Raw genomic sequence first — 15,824 nt, 5'->3', positions numbered from 1 at the left:
AGTTTCAACACCCCAGTGAGCCATGAAACTCACAGAATGACATTTGTCCAGCAACATACGAGGGCTATCCAGAAAGTAGATTACATTTTGGAATTTAAAATGAACAAAGTATAGGAAAAAGCATTTACCATATGCAGTTGAAAGCCAGACCTAAATACCACTTCTCAACATAGTCCCATTGAAATCTAGGCACTTCTCATAGCATCCTCAACCAGGCGGGCGTTCCTTCCCGCAGCTGCGCATTATGGCGACCGTTTTTTGGGACAGGAAAGGTGTGCTTCTTGCAAAACCTTAGAAGAGTGATCCAGGACGAGTGTGGGGGAAAGTTGAGCACATGCACATGCGCAGCTGCGGGAAGGGTTGAGGACGCAAGCCAAGTGGCAAAGTTTGGTGGGGAAGGACTTTCCAAACTCTTTTATCACTATGAGAAGTGCCTAGATTTCAATGGGGACTAAGTTGAGAGGTGGTATTTGGGTCTGGATTTCAACTGCATATGGTAAATGTTTTGTCCTATACTTTGTTCATTTTTAATTCCAAAACGTAATCTACTTTCTGGATAGCCCTCGTACATTCAGCCTGACCACTATTAGAGGGCTGTTGCAAGGATAAAGCAGTAAGGCCAATAAGTCTTGAATTTACTGGAGAAACTCAAACAAATGGTGGCAAGGTAGGCATCAAGACCCCTCCAAATGGGAAGCACTGTGGCTAATACAGAAATGGTCAGAATTAGGATACATATTGAATCCTCTTCGATTAACAGTTTCTTCAACACAGGTTCCATTCCAAGGATGTCCATCATCCAAGGATGATGATGTTGCTATTGTGTGTCTTCTAGTCATCTTCTAGTCATTTCCTACTTATGGAGACCCTAAAGCAAAATTATCATGGGGTTTTCTGAGGCTAAAAATGTTTAAACTTTCCCAAGGTCACCCAGTGGGTTTTCCTGGCTGAGCCCCAAAATTGTAGTCCCGTGATCAAACCATGACAGCATGTGGACTCCTGAATGATGAAAGACAACTGTAAGTCACTGGAAGGTGATTTTATGTTTCATCTCTACTACTTTGTTTTATTTCTTTTTATGTGATTTTATATTTAGTCTCTACTATTTTATTTCTCTTCCACCCCCCGCCCCCAGCCAATGGATGAAACAACAATTCTGTTCTCTTCCTCTGGCAAGAACAGTTCTGAGTTTAATACATGGTTACCCTTTGATATGTTCTTCCCAGCAAAATCCCCGTGCTAGTCTGATGAATAATGCAAAGATATGCATAGCTGGTTAATCCTTGTTTACCCTTTTTTCTGTAGGGGTTTATTGTTTCTTTTCCTTTTTTGGTTTTTAATATTGTAAACTGCTTTGGGATTTTCTTGGAATAAATTAAAAGGGGGTGAGAAAAATCTTGAATTTTGAAAGGAAGACAGAATTGGATTTCAAAGAGATTTCTTAGGAAAGGAATACTCAGAGGTAGTTTCACTTGTCTTTCTCTGAAATCTAGCCTACAACATCTAGTATTCATTTACGCTTTTCCATCCAAATACAAACCAGGGCTGATCTTTTCAAGTTTGGGTATGATTTTTTTTCAAGTTCATGTGGGATCTGCCACTTTCAGGATATGTGGAGCCTAAATATTAATTTAGTGGAGCTACATACAGAATAACTCCCATATCTATGAGAAATACATTCCTGAACTTATCTTGATAACAGGAACCATAGATAATAGTGAACCTTATTGAAATGAAAACTTTCCACTGCAAGCTCCATATAACTGCCATCAAGGATCTAGATCAGGGGTCCCCAAACTTTTTAAACAGGGGCCAGTTCACGATCCTTTGGACCATTGGAGGGCCGGACTATAGTTGGCCACTGAGCAATAATAATAATAATAATAATAATAATAATAATAATAATAATAATAATAATAATAATAATAAAGAGGATTGGAAGAGACCCCTTGGGACATTGAGTCCAATCCCCTTCTGCCTCTGTGCACCAAAAGCACAAGCAAAGCACCCCTGACAGATGGCCTCCCAGCCTCAATTATTAATAATAGACCCTTGGACCATTGAGTCCAATCCCCTTCTGCCTCTGTGCACCGAAAGAACAAGCAAAGCACCCCTGACGGATGGCCTCCCAGCCTCAATTATTAATAATAAACCCTTGGGCCATTGAGTCCAATCTATTACTGTATATGCATGTATGTGACTAAGTTTCTGTGGGATCACTACTTGTATATGTGTGTGTTAAGAGAAAAACACCTGGTCAATTACAACTCATGGTTGAGTAATTGGAACAATCAGGGCTAACAGGCTTGAGCCACTCCCTGAATGGGGTATATCTGGGAAATATTTGTAATGTCTTTTGGGGACTTACTGAATGCTTGCTGAGAGCCTACTATGAAGATGCATGAATTTAATGCAAGGGACTTTATGTGAGTTTTGTTGCAAGAAGTTTTATTGTGATTTTTTGACTCTGCTACTTAAGAGTAAATTTTTGATTTTTTTTCCATTTTCCTGGCTTGTTTTCTTTTGCTCATTGTGGATGCAACAAAAGGCTGGTTAAGTCTGGACAGGACTGCACGCAGTTTGTTTTTCAACAAACCCGTAACACAATCCCCTTCTGCCTCTGTGCACCGAAAGAACAAGCAAAGCACCCCTGACGGATGGCCTCCCAGACTCAATGTTAATAATAATAATAATAATAATAATAATAATAATAATAATAATAATAATAATATAATAATAATACCCTTGGGCCATTGAGTCCAACCCCCTTCTGCCTCTGTGCACCAAAAGCACAAGCAAAGCACCCCTAACAGATGGCCTCCCAGCCTCAATAATAATAATAATAATAATAATAATAATAATAATAATAAGGGTTGTAAGAAAAGAAGAGTCCCCTTGGGTCATTTAGCTCAACCCCCTTCTGCCCTTGTGCAATGGGGGCCGGATTAATGGCTTTGATGGGCTGCATCCGGCCCCCGGGCCTTAGTTTGGGGACCCCTGATCTAGATCATTCGTAAAGAGGTGTCTTCTCTAGGGAGAAGGGAGAAACTATGGTAATTTCTAATGGAAACATACCATAAAATCATCTGGAGAACCTGGAAAATTCCTTAAAAGAACTTATTTTGTTAAATGCAGGTAGGTGAAACCATTGGCAACAGCCCCATGGGTAATATTGTTCACAACTCTCTTTCGTTTATTCCAGTTTGATGATATGGGAAATTCAGGGTGAGATTGCAGTTATAATAATCAGTGATCATCATCATCATTGGCCACCTCCTATGGCTCAAGGCAGTATGTAACATAGTGAAAACACCCATGGACTGACTTTATATCAAAAAGATGTTTGACAAGACTATGAATGTTGCTTAAATGCTTTAAATGTTTTCAGTGTATGAAATGCTGGTTTTGCTGAGAAATGGACTCTTTTGGAACAAAACCAGCTCCAGGTCAGATGAGGCTGTTGACCGAATAGGAAATCATTAGAAATTTGCTATAAACAAAGATTTGTATTTTATGAGCTAAATTAAAAAAAAAACTTGCTTTGTTCCCTTCTTATACTTTGTATTTGTGACAATTAGTTGCTGTGGTTGTGTACCTTCATGTTGTTTCAGACTTATGGTGATCCTAAGGTGAGTCTATCACTGGACTTTCTTGGAAATTTTTTTTGTAGAAGGTGTTTGTCATTGGCTTCTCTGCGAGATTGAGAAGCACTGAATTTCTTGAATGCATCCAGTACAGTGGTTCTCAACCTGTGGGTCCCTATATGTTTTGGCTTTCAACTCTCAGAAATCCTAACAGCTGGTAAACTGGCTGGGATTTCTGAGAGTTGTAGGCCAAAACACCTGGGGACCCACAGGTTGAGAACCACTAATCTAGTAGTTTTCATGGTCAAATGGGGATTCAACCCTGGTCTCCAGAGTTATAATCCCATGCTCAAGCCACTACACCACATTGGCACACATTCTTTGTAGTGCTTATATATTATATAGTCCAAACTTCTTTGTGAATCTGCCTTACCACTTCATCACAGGGTCTTCAGGAAACATCCCAGGAAAGCATACTTTCTTGATGCAACCCGTTGAATGCCATCATACAATGGAAGGTTACTTCAGTTGAGGAAGTGTCCTGGCAGAGTGCTGGGCTGCTTCCCTGTCAGGACCGTCGGTCAGGAGGAGAAGGAGGAGGAACGGGTTTACCTCCCAGTAGCTAAAGAAGAGCCTATGGAGGAGGAACAGTTGAACCTGCTTGAAAACGATACTGCCATAAAGGGGCAGGTCTCTAAGGAGGCAACTAACTTAGAGCAGAATGAAGATCTTCAGGAGGAAAGGCTGGAGTTGACGTGCTCCGCCTGGCTGCAGATGGGAGTAGACATGATCCAGCTGCGCTGGTCAAGGAGATTGGCTCAACAGAAGGAAGACCAGCCATTGAGTGGGTAGAGATGAGCATAAAGGAAGGATGCTGAGAACAGAACATTGCTGGAAGCAATCATATTTGGATGCTGTCAGCCAGTGATTTGCATTCTGGGATCTGCATTATGCTACGTGGAGTTTTGATGAGTTGTGTTTTGACCTCAGACAGAATACTTGGATAATGTGTTTTGCCTGCTACTGTGTTTGGAATACCTTTCATATATGACCTTGGACTGCTTTTGGATGCATTTGTGAGCCGGCTGTGTATTGAACTCGGACTGGTCTCGGTATTCCCTGCTGCTTTAAAGATTAAAGAAACTCTTTTTGTATCTGACTGCCTAAGCTGCCGAGTCATTGACTTAGCATCCTTGACATTCCCAGAGAACATGAGAAGTTACCTCTCACACCTGATTTACTTTTTATTTATTTACAGCATTTATATTCCGCCCTTCTCACCCCGAAGGGGACTCAGGGCGGATCACATTACACATATAGGCAAACATTCAATGCCTTTTAACATAGAACAAAGACAAGACAAACATAGGCTCCGAGCGGACCTTGAACTCATGACCTCCTGGTCAGAGTGATTAATTGCAGCTGGTTTCAGCTGGCTTGTTCTCCAGCCTGCGCCACAGCCCAGGCCTTTTCTGGATACATTGTTAAAAATGTCAATTTCTGACTCACATCCAATGTATATATCTAATTCCTCATTTTTGAACATCATAGACTCACAGAATAATAGAGTTGAAAGAGACCACTTGGGCCATCTGGTCCAACCCCCTGTCATGAAGAAAAAGCACAATCAAAGTCAATCAGTTTTCCAACTGCATTTTTTTCTGAATGCAAAATTTGTGTCTAGTAAATCCTTAAAGAAAAATTGGAGAAAGCCTCCTTTAATAATCAGGGGCTCTCTTATGTCACCAGTCATCAGTAAACTAAAATGGTGTGTTGCCTATGAAAATAGCTTGTGGAGCTCAGCATTTTCTTATCCTCAACTGACTATTTATGCTTGAATTACATACCAGTAGCATGTACCACATTAATATGTGATGGCCAGATGCTCATGTTTGCGTATGTGGTCTCTCCACAGTTTTATTGAATGGGGAGAGGCAGGGTAGATTGTAGTAAACCAACAAAGCAACATGGCAGAAGTAGATAGAGAGCACAGCATCTTGACCACTTCCACATCGACCTCCCATTGCCTGTGCTGCTTTCAGACTCATGCACATGCCAAAAATCCAGAGCACACCATCAAAACAACAGATGTCTCTAAATCCAATTCCACAGTCCTGCTATTCCTGAACGCAAGCTTTTTTTTTCCAAAATATTTTGCCTCAGGCTTAGCTCCTCTACAATTCAAGGGCAGAGCAACCTGATTTATTTTCAGGCAGCACCTTTCAAGCAAAACCATAATAAACCCCCCTTCATAATCAGATAAATTAATCTGAACTGGTATGAACTCTTGTGAGGATATTGAAACTTGTCGGCAAGAGGAAGTGAAATTAATCCATTCTGTGTGGCCTGCACACAGTTGCTTACTGAAACCACTTACTAGATTCCTTGGGATCGCCACCTCTTCAGTGAAATTATAAATAGACCAAAGCAAATTTTATTTATAAATCCCTTGCATCAAGCCAATGTTCATGAGGCCCTTTTGCCAAGAGAAGAGGAAAGACATGAGAATTCCATCTGCAAGACAGCTGAGGCAGCCCATAGCGAATATATTGCTGGTGGTAAAAAGGGGTTCTTAACACACAACAGTGAGCAACAGAGCTGACTCTTAAAAGTAAATGTAAAGGTTTTCCCCTGATATTAAGTCTAGTTGTGTCCAACTCTGGGGGTTGGTGCTCATTTCCATTTCTAAGCTGTAGAGCCAGCTTTGTTTGTAGACACTTCCAAGGTCATGTGGCCAGCATGACTGCATGGAGCATCATGACCTTCCCATCGGAGTGGTACCTATTGATCTACTTACATTTGCATGTTTTCAAACTGCTAGGTTGGCAGAAGCTGGGGCTAACAGAGGGAGCTCACTTCACTCCCCGGATTCGAATTGCTAACTTTTTGGTCAGCAAGTTCAGCAGCTCAGTGGTTTAACCCGCTGCACCACCAAGGGCTCCTGTTCTAGCCACTGCTATTAGTGTTCCATAATCATTTCTCAGATAATATATTTTAACATAAAAAACATATAAAATGTATTAATTACTGCTGATTTTAATACACTAAAATAATAACTGCCATGATTTGTTTTATTGTTCTCCAATAAACTAGATATATTTTTATTTGATTATGTAACTTTTGTAACATTCTATCATTAAAATAGAGAGAAAGATGTGATTTCAAATAATCGCTGATCTGGATTTCATCATAGGATCACTTTTTGGGGTTTTGATTAAAGATTAAGGAAGGGTCACTCTTTTTTATAAGTTACATATTACTGCTACATCTGCTGTGTTGTTTAATGTGCTGATACATCAGCATGTAATGTCCCATGACCTGCCCAAGTTATGTCACTCTTTATCATGGCCTTTATCACTGGGTGGGGCACTGCAATATTAACCAGAATTTTGTAATTCCAAATATGCGGTTAATTTTGATAGAATCAGAGCAGCAACAACATATTATGAAAAATGAGCTGCTGTAGACTCAAAAGTACACAGGGGCCTTGACTCATTCATTGAAATGTCTTGATGTCCTTAGCTACACCTTTTTTGTTTTGTACACTTCAGATCTCGCCTATAAGAAGGGGAAAGCAGTTCTTGATAACTCTGAACAATTTCTTCTGTTTTCAGGTTAAAGATTAATTAACATAAGAGTGTATATTTTTCACTGAATGCACACATCTTAGAACACAGTAGGTATGTACAGTAAGGGTCCTGAAAAATTCTTATTGGAAGCACATTGCCAGATAGACAATATGGAAAGAGGGGGAAAAATGTCTTGAAAAGTGGGGCAAAAAAAGAGTCCTTCCAGACATGGCAGAAACTCAGGGGGAAGTAGGTTTCTGTCCCCACCCCAATCCAATCCCTGGGCTTTCCCTTAAGGAGTGGCTAGATGCCTTCTAGGGTGAACCAAAGATTGATCCGGGATGGCATCCAGGCCACCTCCAACCCCTTATTCCCCGCACCCCAAAAAAAGCTTACCGAAGGGGCCTGCCAGCCATGTAAGCCCTTCATAGTACTCCTGATCTGTGAAAATGATATCAAGAGTTAGGTAGGGAAGTGAAATTCCTCCCCTCACCTCCTGACATGCCATTTTTGCACATTAGAAGTATGGTATAGAAGGGTCTATTCTGCCAACAGGCCCCTCCTATAAGTTTTTTTTTGGGGGGGGGGGGGAATGAGCTGGAAGGGAATGGATATAGGGGAGTATAGGGCTCCTTCATGGTCCAGGAGCCTGAAAAATCAGGATTGCTGTGGAGATTAACCCCTGGAAGTGCGGAAGCATTCTCAGGAGGCAATCCCCACAGGCCCAGAACCTGGAAAGATCCGGACTAATCCCTTCCCCAACTGCCATCCCCTTTTTCTTCTGTCAACTGAATTATAGAAAGAAGAGAATGGAAGACTGAATTTGAATCTCCTGCAAGAGAGATACAGTGGTGTAATAATAATAATAATAATAATAATAATAATAATAATAACAACAACAATAATAATAATGATGATGATGATAATGATATTACACCTCCCTGCAGTAAAGAACTGGTGAGACCACAAACCTGCAAAGGTAATGGAAAATGAACACACAAAGATACTGTGGGACTTCCGAATACAGACTGACAAAGTTCTGGAACACAACACACCAGACATCACAGTTGTGGAAAAGAAAAAGGTTTGGATCATTGATGTCGCCATCCCAGGTGACAGTCGCATTGACGAAAAACAACAGGAAAAACTCAGCCGCTATCAGGACCTCAAGATTGAACTGCAAAGACACTGGCAGAAACCAGTGCAGGTGGTCCCGGTGGTGATGGGCACATTGGATGCCGTGCCAAAAGATCTCAGCCGGCATTTGGAAACAATAGGCATTGACAAAATTACGATCTGCCAACTACAAAAGGCCACCCTATTGGGATCTGCGCGCATCATCCGAAAATACATCACACAGTCCTAAACACTTGGGAAGTGTTCGACTTGTGATTTTGTGATACGAAATCCAGCATGTCTATCTTGTTTGCTGTGTCATACAATAAAATAATAATGATATTACACCTCCCAGCAGTAAAGAACTGGTGGGACCACAAACCTGCAAAGGTAATGGAAAATGAACACGCAAAGATACTGTGGGACTTCCGAATACAGACTGACAAAGTTCTGGAACACAACACACCAGACATCACAGTTGTGGAAAAGAAAAAGGTTTGGATCATTGATGTCGCCATCCCAGGTGACAGTCGCATTGACGAAAAACAACAGGAAAAACTCAGCCGCTATCAGGACCTCAAGATTGAACTGCAAAGACACTGGCAGAAACCAGTGCAGGTGGTCCCGGTGGTGATGGGCACATTGGGTGCCGTGTCAAAAGATCTCAGCCAGCATTTGGAAATACAGTAGAGTCTCACTTATCCAACATTTGCTTATCCAACGTTCTGGATTATCCAACACATTTTTGTAGTCAATGTTTTCAATACATCGTGATATTTTAGTGCTAAATTTGTAAATACAGTAATTACAGCATAGCATTACTGCGTATTGAACTACTTTTTCTGTCAAATTTGTTGTATAACATTATGTTTTGGTGCTTAATTTGTAAAATCATAACCTAATTTGATCTTTAATAGGCTTCTCCTTAAGCTCTCCTTATTATCCAACATATTCGCTTATCCAACGTTCTGCCGGTCTGTTTATGTTGGATAAGTGAGATTCTACTGTAATAAACATTGACAAAATTACTATCTGTCAACTGTAGAAGGCCACCCTACTGGGATCTCCACACATCATCCGAAAATACATTAGACAGTCCTAAACACTTGGGAAGTGTTTGACTTGTGATTTTGTGATACAAAATCCAGCATACCTATCTTGTTTGCTGTGTCATACAATAATAATAATAATAATTCCCTCTGTGTGATGCAATTCCAATCCAATATAATCCTACTAATATATTATCACAAAAACCATCACATGCAATTGCAAGGGGAATTGATGCAGTTTTCATCTGGTTTGTACCCCAACTATTGCCCTGATCCGGGGACACTTATTTGCAAATGATGTAGTTTTCATGAACAGAAAGGCATTATTTGCTATTATGGTCATAGAATTGTAGAATCCTAGAGCTCGAAGAGATCACAAGGGCCATCCAGTCCAATCCCCTGTCATGTAAAAACACCCAGTGACGTCACATCCTGTCTTGTGATGACATATTCAAATACCATGAAAACTCCAAATCTTCCCCACTCTTAGGAACTTTCCAGAAAAGTCAAAAATGTGGGACCTGTCTCGTTTTTACCTGAGGTGTCTAAACAACAATTCATGCAAAAGAAAACTGGGATTGAGTTGAGTTATTGTCCCAAGATTCTTTTTTCAGTAACCCTTTCTTTAAAAATGTTCAAGACTATGTCCTTTATCCTTTGATATAGCAAGTCTGTTCACATTTGAATCTTTCAGTTCTAACTGAAAATAGAGATGTGGCCTGGATTGCCTTCCTTCCTTCCTTCCTTCCTTCCTTCCTTCCTTCCTTCCTTCCTTCCTTCCTTCCTTCCTTCCTTCCTTCCGGAAATTGTAAATGTGACATTGACATTGCAGTCCTATGGTCATCCTCCCCTCATTGGATTATAAATGGAAATGATACAGAAGCCAAGTGGATAAAAGAGCTGGTTCATATTTGCTGGCTGAATCATGCATCCCGTTGCAGAGGAATATTTCTGCTATAGTGAGAAGCATACAAGACCTATTTCTGAGAATGCTGCATTTCTCATTGTGCTTTGCAAGATCTTAATTGATAACAGCACATAGAAACATTTAGAACAAGACTTTCCTCTTATTATTGCACCTGTACATTTAAAATAGGACAAGGGTACATTCTTTTGAGCAGTGATTTAGATGAGTTGTTAGATTCCAGCAAGCAAGGCAATTGTCTGTGAGGACTGCTAGGTAAGCTGGGTTTGGGATTTCAAGATCTGAACCTCAAGTCTAGTGTCTTAGAATGTCTTGGGAGCAGAGCCTGGTGATTACAATTACAATTGCTCAGAGAATCCAATTCAAACAGAAAATAGAAGGCTAACAAATATAATAAAGAGAGAGAATGTTGGCCAAATTCTGTTGGAAGCTTACTTTTTTGTAACTGGACTTACATCTGTGAGAATTAGAATTAGTCAGTTTGATAACATCCGTATTCAATAAAGAAGTAGATGTACTTTGTGGGATGGGAGCCAGTTGGCTCCATGGCAAAAGGGAAGATTTAGCCCATCTGATGAGGTTGTAAGTTCCATAAAATACACAGTGCTGAAGAATTCCATCAGACCAGGTCCAGCAGCTGATGATAGGCTCTCCCTCCCAACTGCAATGCACTACAGCTGATGAAAGGTTCTCCATCCAACCCAGATGCCACTATGGTAGCCCTAAAAAGAGAGAAGAGCTGCCAATTGAAATGAACTTGATGAGTCTCTTGCTTTCGGTTGCCCCTCCCTCAAAATCTTTCCCATCCTTTAAAGTCATCAAACCCTTCTCACAGCACCTATTTTACCCTGAAAAGAAGGTAGCACAGAGCAGTTCCACACATACAGTTATCCTGGGAACATTTGTGTTTAAAAAATGCAAATGTTCCCAGGTCCCCATCCACACACACCCCAGAAAACTTATGCTTTTGGGGGTTGGGTGTCCAGATGTTCTCCTGGAACTTTCCGAGAGAACACCCGGAACTTCTAACCACCTCCCCAAAAGCCCCAAAATCACTTTGAAAAGTAAATTCACTTACTGGGCCTCCATTTGAGTGGCCCAACAGCTCTCCTGGTGCATAGCAATGACGCGCCAGGAGAGAGCGGGGGGGGGGGGTCGCTTCTACCCCCCCCCCCCTCCATTGCTACACATCAGCATAGCCATTGCTACACACCAGGAGAGCTTTCAGACCACTCTCATGGAGGTCCGATAAATTAATTTACTTTTCACAATTGTTTGGGGAGCTTTTGGGGATGGGGTGTTGTCCTTGTCTGCATACCAGACAGGGGGAATAGTGGGTTTATCCCGCACCTTCCTGGAAGGTGTAGAATAAACCCACTGTCAAATTCATTCATCACAAACCAGGGTTTTCCTGTTTTGTGGTGAATTAATTCGTGGTTTTCAGAAACATTGTCTGGACAGCCCCCTTTTTGTACCGGGAAGTCCCGCATTAAAGGGGCTGTCTGGATGGGCCCAAAGTTAACTGTTTCATTTTACATAAAGGGCTCAGCAATGCTTGAAGGAACAACTCCTTCAAATGCTGGTCTTCACATTCCTGCTTCATGAGCTGACTTACATCCTAGAACAGTGGTTCTCAACCTGTGGGTCCCCAGGTGTTTTGGCCTACAACTCTCAGAAATACCATTTAGTTTACCAGCTGTTAGGATTTCTGGGAGTTAAAGGCCAAAACATCTGGTCACCAACAGGTTGAGAAAGAGATTTCACTGCACTTTGCTGATTGGGTGGGGTCTGTGATCACTGAATGGAGATAACATTAGATTTCTACTTTTTGCTGATACAAGAGTAAACCTGGGATAGGACTTTAATAGGTCATAGTGTGGACAAGATATTTTCCACACTGTAGTAAAGAAAGTTGGGCAATCTCCTCTCCTCTGAATAAAATTTCTTTGAAGTGTATGTATTTATTTAAGCAAGTAAATAAGTAAGGAGTTGTTTCTTGTTTTGACATTGATCAGACATGCTAGTGATAATTCATCTTAGGTTTTGACATTTCAGCAGTTTTGGTCGGGCACAGTCAATGATTAAAGCTGGGCTCATTGCTCTTCTTACCACTTCTTTTAGGAGCATTTGTTGTTAATCATTTCTGAGGAAATCTTCATTTCCCAGAAGTTGAACTGAGTTTGATCTCTAGATCTGATATACAAAGGCTTGTTTGCCATGCCAAATAGGCATACAATCAGAATCAAACTAAAGCTCCTTTAATCTCCTGAACAATCTGACCTCTTTTTTGGAGCTATGATATCATTTGGTCGTTTAAAGGAATATGTCCACTGAAATCCATCTGGGGTTTCTGAAAGCAAGAGTCATCTACTGAAGTCATGTTCCCATTGGAATGAATTGTGAGCATGCCTGTCATAGATGAGGGCGAAACGTCAGGAGAGAATACTTACGGAAAACATACAACAACGCTGTGATCCTGGCCATGAAAGCCTTCGACAACACATTGTTAATTTTTCTATTTATTTATTTACTGAATTTATATACCACTTTTCTCACCCCTGTGGGGAACTCAAAGCAGTGTATAATATAATAATGGCAAAATTCAATGACAAACATACATGTAAAAACCATCTCATAATATCTAAGTAATAAACACATAATTATATGTTAAAATCATTAAGACCATTAAAACATAAGACATAAACAACATTTAGACATTACAACATAAAGTTTAAAAACCTAATATAAACATTAAAATCACATGACCCAAAATCGTAAACCATACGTGGGACCATAATATTTTAACCTCCATGATGGGAGGTGTTTGGACAGGGAGATGTGTTTGGACAGGTAAGGTGGGCCAGAACCTTTTAGGGTTTTATAGGCTAAAGCCAGCTCTTGAATTGTGCTCAGTAGCAGACTTCCATAGTATTATGGAAGATTATATGAAAATAAAATGGCAGGTGTTCTGTTTGTAAGCTACTCTGAGTCTATTCGGGGAGATGGTGGCGGGATATAAAAATAAAGTTATTATTATTATTATTATTATTATTATTATTATTATTTTATTATGACACAGCAAACAAGATAGATATGCTGGATTTCATATCACAAAATCACAAGTTGAACACTTCCCAAGTGTCTAGGACTGTGTGATGTATTTTCGGATGATGCGTGCAGATCCCAGTAGGGTAGCCTTTTGCAGTTGACAGATCGTAATTTTGTCAATGCCATTTATTTTCAAATGCCGGCTGAGATCACCACCGGGACCACCTGCACTGGTTTCTGCCAGAGTCTTTGAAGTTCAATCTTGAGGTCCTGAGTTTTTCCTGTTGTTTTTCGTCAATGCGACTGTCACCTGGGATGGCAACATCAATGATCCAAACCTTTTTCTTTTCCACAGCTGTGATGTCTGGTGTGTTGTGTTCCAGAACTTTGTCAGTCTGGATTCAGAAGTCCCACAGTATCTTTGTGTGCTCATTTTCCAATACTTTTGCAGGTTTTGCAGGTGGTACTTGAGGCATAAGTTCCAATGGATCATTTGGGCCACATAGTTGTGCCTCTGTTTGTAGTCTGTCTGTGTGATTTTCTTACAGCAGCTGAAGATATGATCAATGGTTTCGTCGGTTTCCTTGCACAGTCTGCATTTTGGGTCATCAGCTGATTTTTCAATCTTGGCCTTAATTGCATTTTTTCTAATGGCTTGCTCCTGGGCTGCAAGGATCAGGCCTTCTGACTCCTTCTTCAGTATCTCATTTGTGAGCCAGAGCCAGGTCTTCTCTTTATCAGCTTTTCCTTCAATTTTGTCAAGGAACTTTCCATGCAATGTTTTGTTGTGCCAGCTGTCAGCTCTAGTTTGTAGTGCGGTTTTCTTGTACTGATTTTTTGTCTGCTGTGCTTTGAGGAGTTTCTGATTTTTGACTTCTATCAAAGCAGGTTCTTCACTTTGCTTTACATATTCTGCCAGGGCATGTTGTTGTTGTTGATATTATTATTATTATTATTATTATTATTATTATTATTATTATTATTATTATTATGTTCTAGATTTAATCCCAATTCATTACAAATTTGCATTGATTTGAAAACCTATGTGAAATTTAATTTGTGAAGTTCAAGTATCCATTTCTCAATTGTACATAGATCCCATTTATGTCAGGTTCATTTGGGAGTAACCGAGATCTCAAATCTGTGTACAGGTAAGATATATATTTCAGCTATTGTTCAGATTAGATTTTCTTATGAAATCCAGATTTGCGTAAACACATAAACCCTCCAACATTTGCACATTTCTTCAAAAACAAAACAGATGCATGAGTCAGCCCCGAATGTCACTTTTTGTTTGGCAGGTTTTTGCTTTTGTTTGGCTTTTAGAGATCTAAACCTTTCTTGGTTTTCAGAAATATATTGACACAAGAAGAAATACACATTTGCTATATTAACCCATTTATGATGTTATCCAATGGACAAAAGCTATTTTAAAGAAAGTCTCAAACCACCTGCTTAATATTAATAAAATTGCTTTTTTGTAGGAACTAATTATAGTGTAATGGTTGACTTTCTCATTATTAGTTCTGAGTAAATAACAAAATTCACCCAAGAGTTATTTGTGGGAGGGGGTGGGATTTGATGCCATTATCTAGACAAACATCTGTTTTGGTTGTACTCCATGATTAATAAATTAGCCAAGAAGAACAGAACATCTCTGTGAGTACTGAATGTACTTCGTTGACTTCAGTTTAATTACTCATACTTAATAAAGGCTCGAGTGGATTGTGTTCCTGTGACAGTGGACTAAGGAAAGAACTGAGAGTCTGGAGAGATTTGTACATTAAGCAGTGGATTCCTTGGGAAATATAGATGTAACTTAATATTCTAGGCCTTAGAATATGTTTGGTTACATACGGGTTTTTTTTTTCCAGAAATCTAAGAATATACCCCAGTAGAAGCTATTTTCATCACTAACGCCACTGTAGAAGAAAGGAACTGCTCAGTGATTTCTGATTTTAATTTGGTTCTCCTTCTTAATCTGGCTCAACTAGCCTACTTTAAAAAATGTGACAGCTTGTATTTCTTGCAAGATGCCTTGTCAGATATATCTACATAACAGCGCACACACAAACTTCAACTCACTTATCTGCATATTGACTATCTACACTGTTATATAAAATCTACACTGTTATATAAAATCCAGCTTGGCTGTTTTGAACTGTAGACTCATATACAGTAGAGTCTCACTTATCCAAGCCTCGCTTATCCAAGCTTCTGGATGATCCAAGCCATTTTTGTAGTCAATGTTTTCAATATATCGTGATATTTTGGTGCTAAATTAGTAAATAAGGTAATTACTACGTAGCATTACTGCATATTGAACTACTTTTTCTGTCAAATTTGTTGTGTAACATGATGTTTTGGTGCTTAATTTGTAAAATCATAACCTAATTTGATGTGTAATAGGCTTTTCCTTAATCCCTCCTTATTATCCAAGATATTTGCTTATCCAAGCTTCTGCCTGCCCGTTTAGCTTGGATAAGTGAGACTCTACTGTAATCCATTTAAAATCAGATAATTTGGATTATCT

At 39.9% G+C, this 15,824-nt stretch overlaps 2 long non-coding RNA genes across 4 annotated transcripts in view; both read left to right on the top strand.

Moving 5' to 3' along the window:
* Positions 1-15,824, top strand: part of LOC103280023 (uncharacterized) — a 1,071,411-nt gene that overhangs the window by 622,020 nt on the left and 433,567 nt on the right. The window lies entirely within an intron of this gene.
* On the top strand, positions 2,141-4,738 carry LOC134295607 (uncharacterized). The gene is made up of 2 exons (XR_010002237.1): positions 2,141-2,426; positions 4,031-4,738. It is a non-coding gene; the product is annotated as an uncharacterized LOC134295607 (long non-coding RNA).

This window comes from Anolis carolinensis, chromosome 1, assembly GCF_035594765.1.
Source record: "Anolis carolinensis isolate JA03-04 chromosome 1, rAnoCar3.1.pri, whole genome shotgun sequence".
NCBI lineage: Eukaryota > Metazoa > Chordata > Lepidosauria > Squamata > Dactyloidae > Anolis > Anolis carolinensis.
The sequence above is the reverse complement of the archived record's forward strand: the minus strand, read 5'-3'. Positions and strand labels throughout refer to the sequence as shown.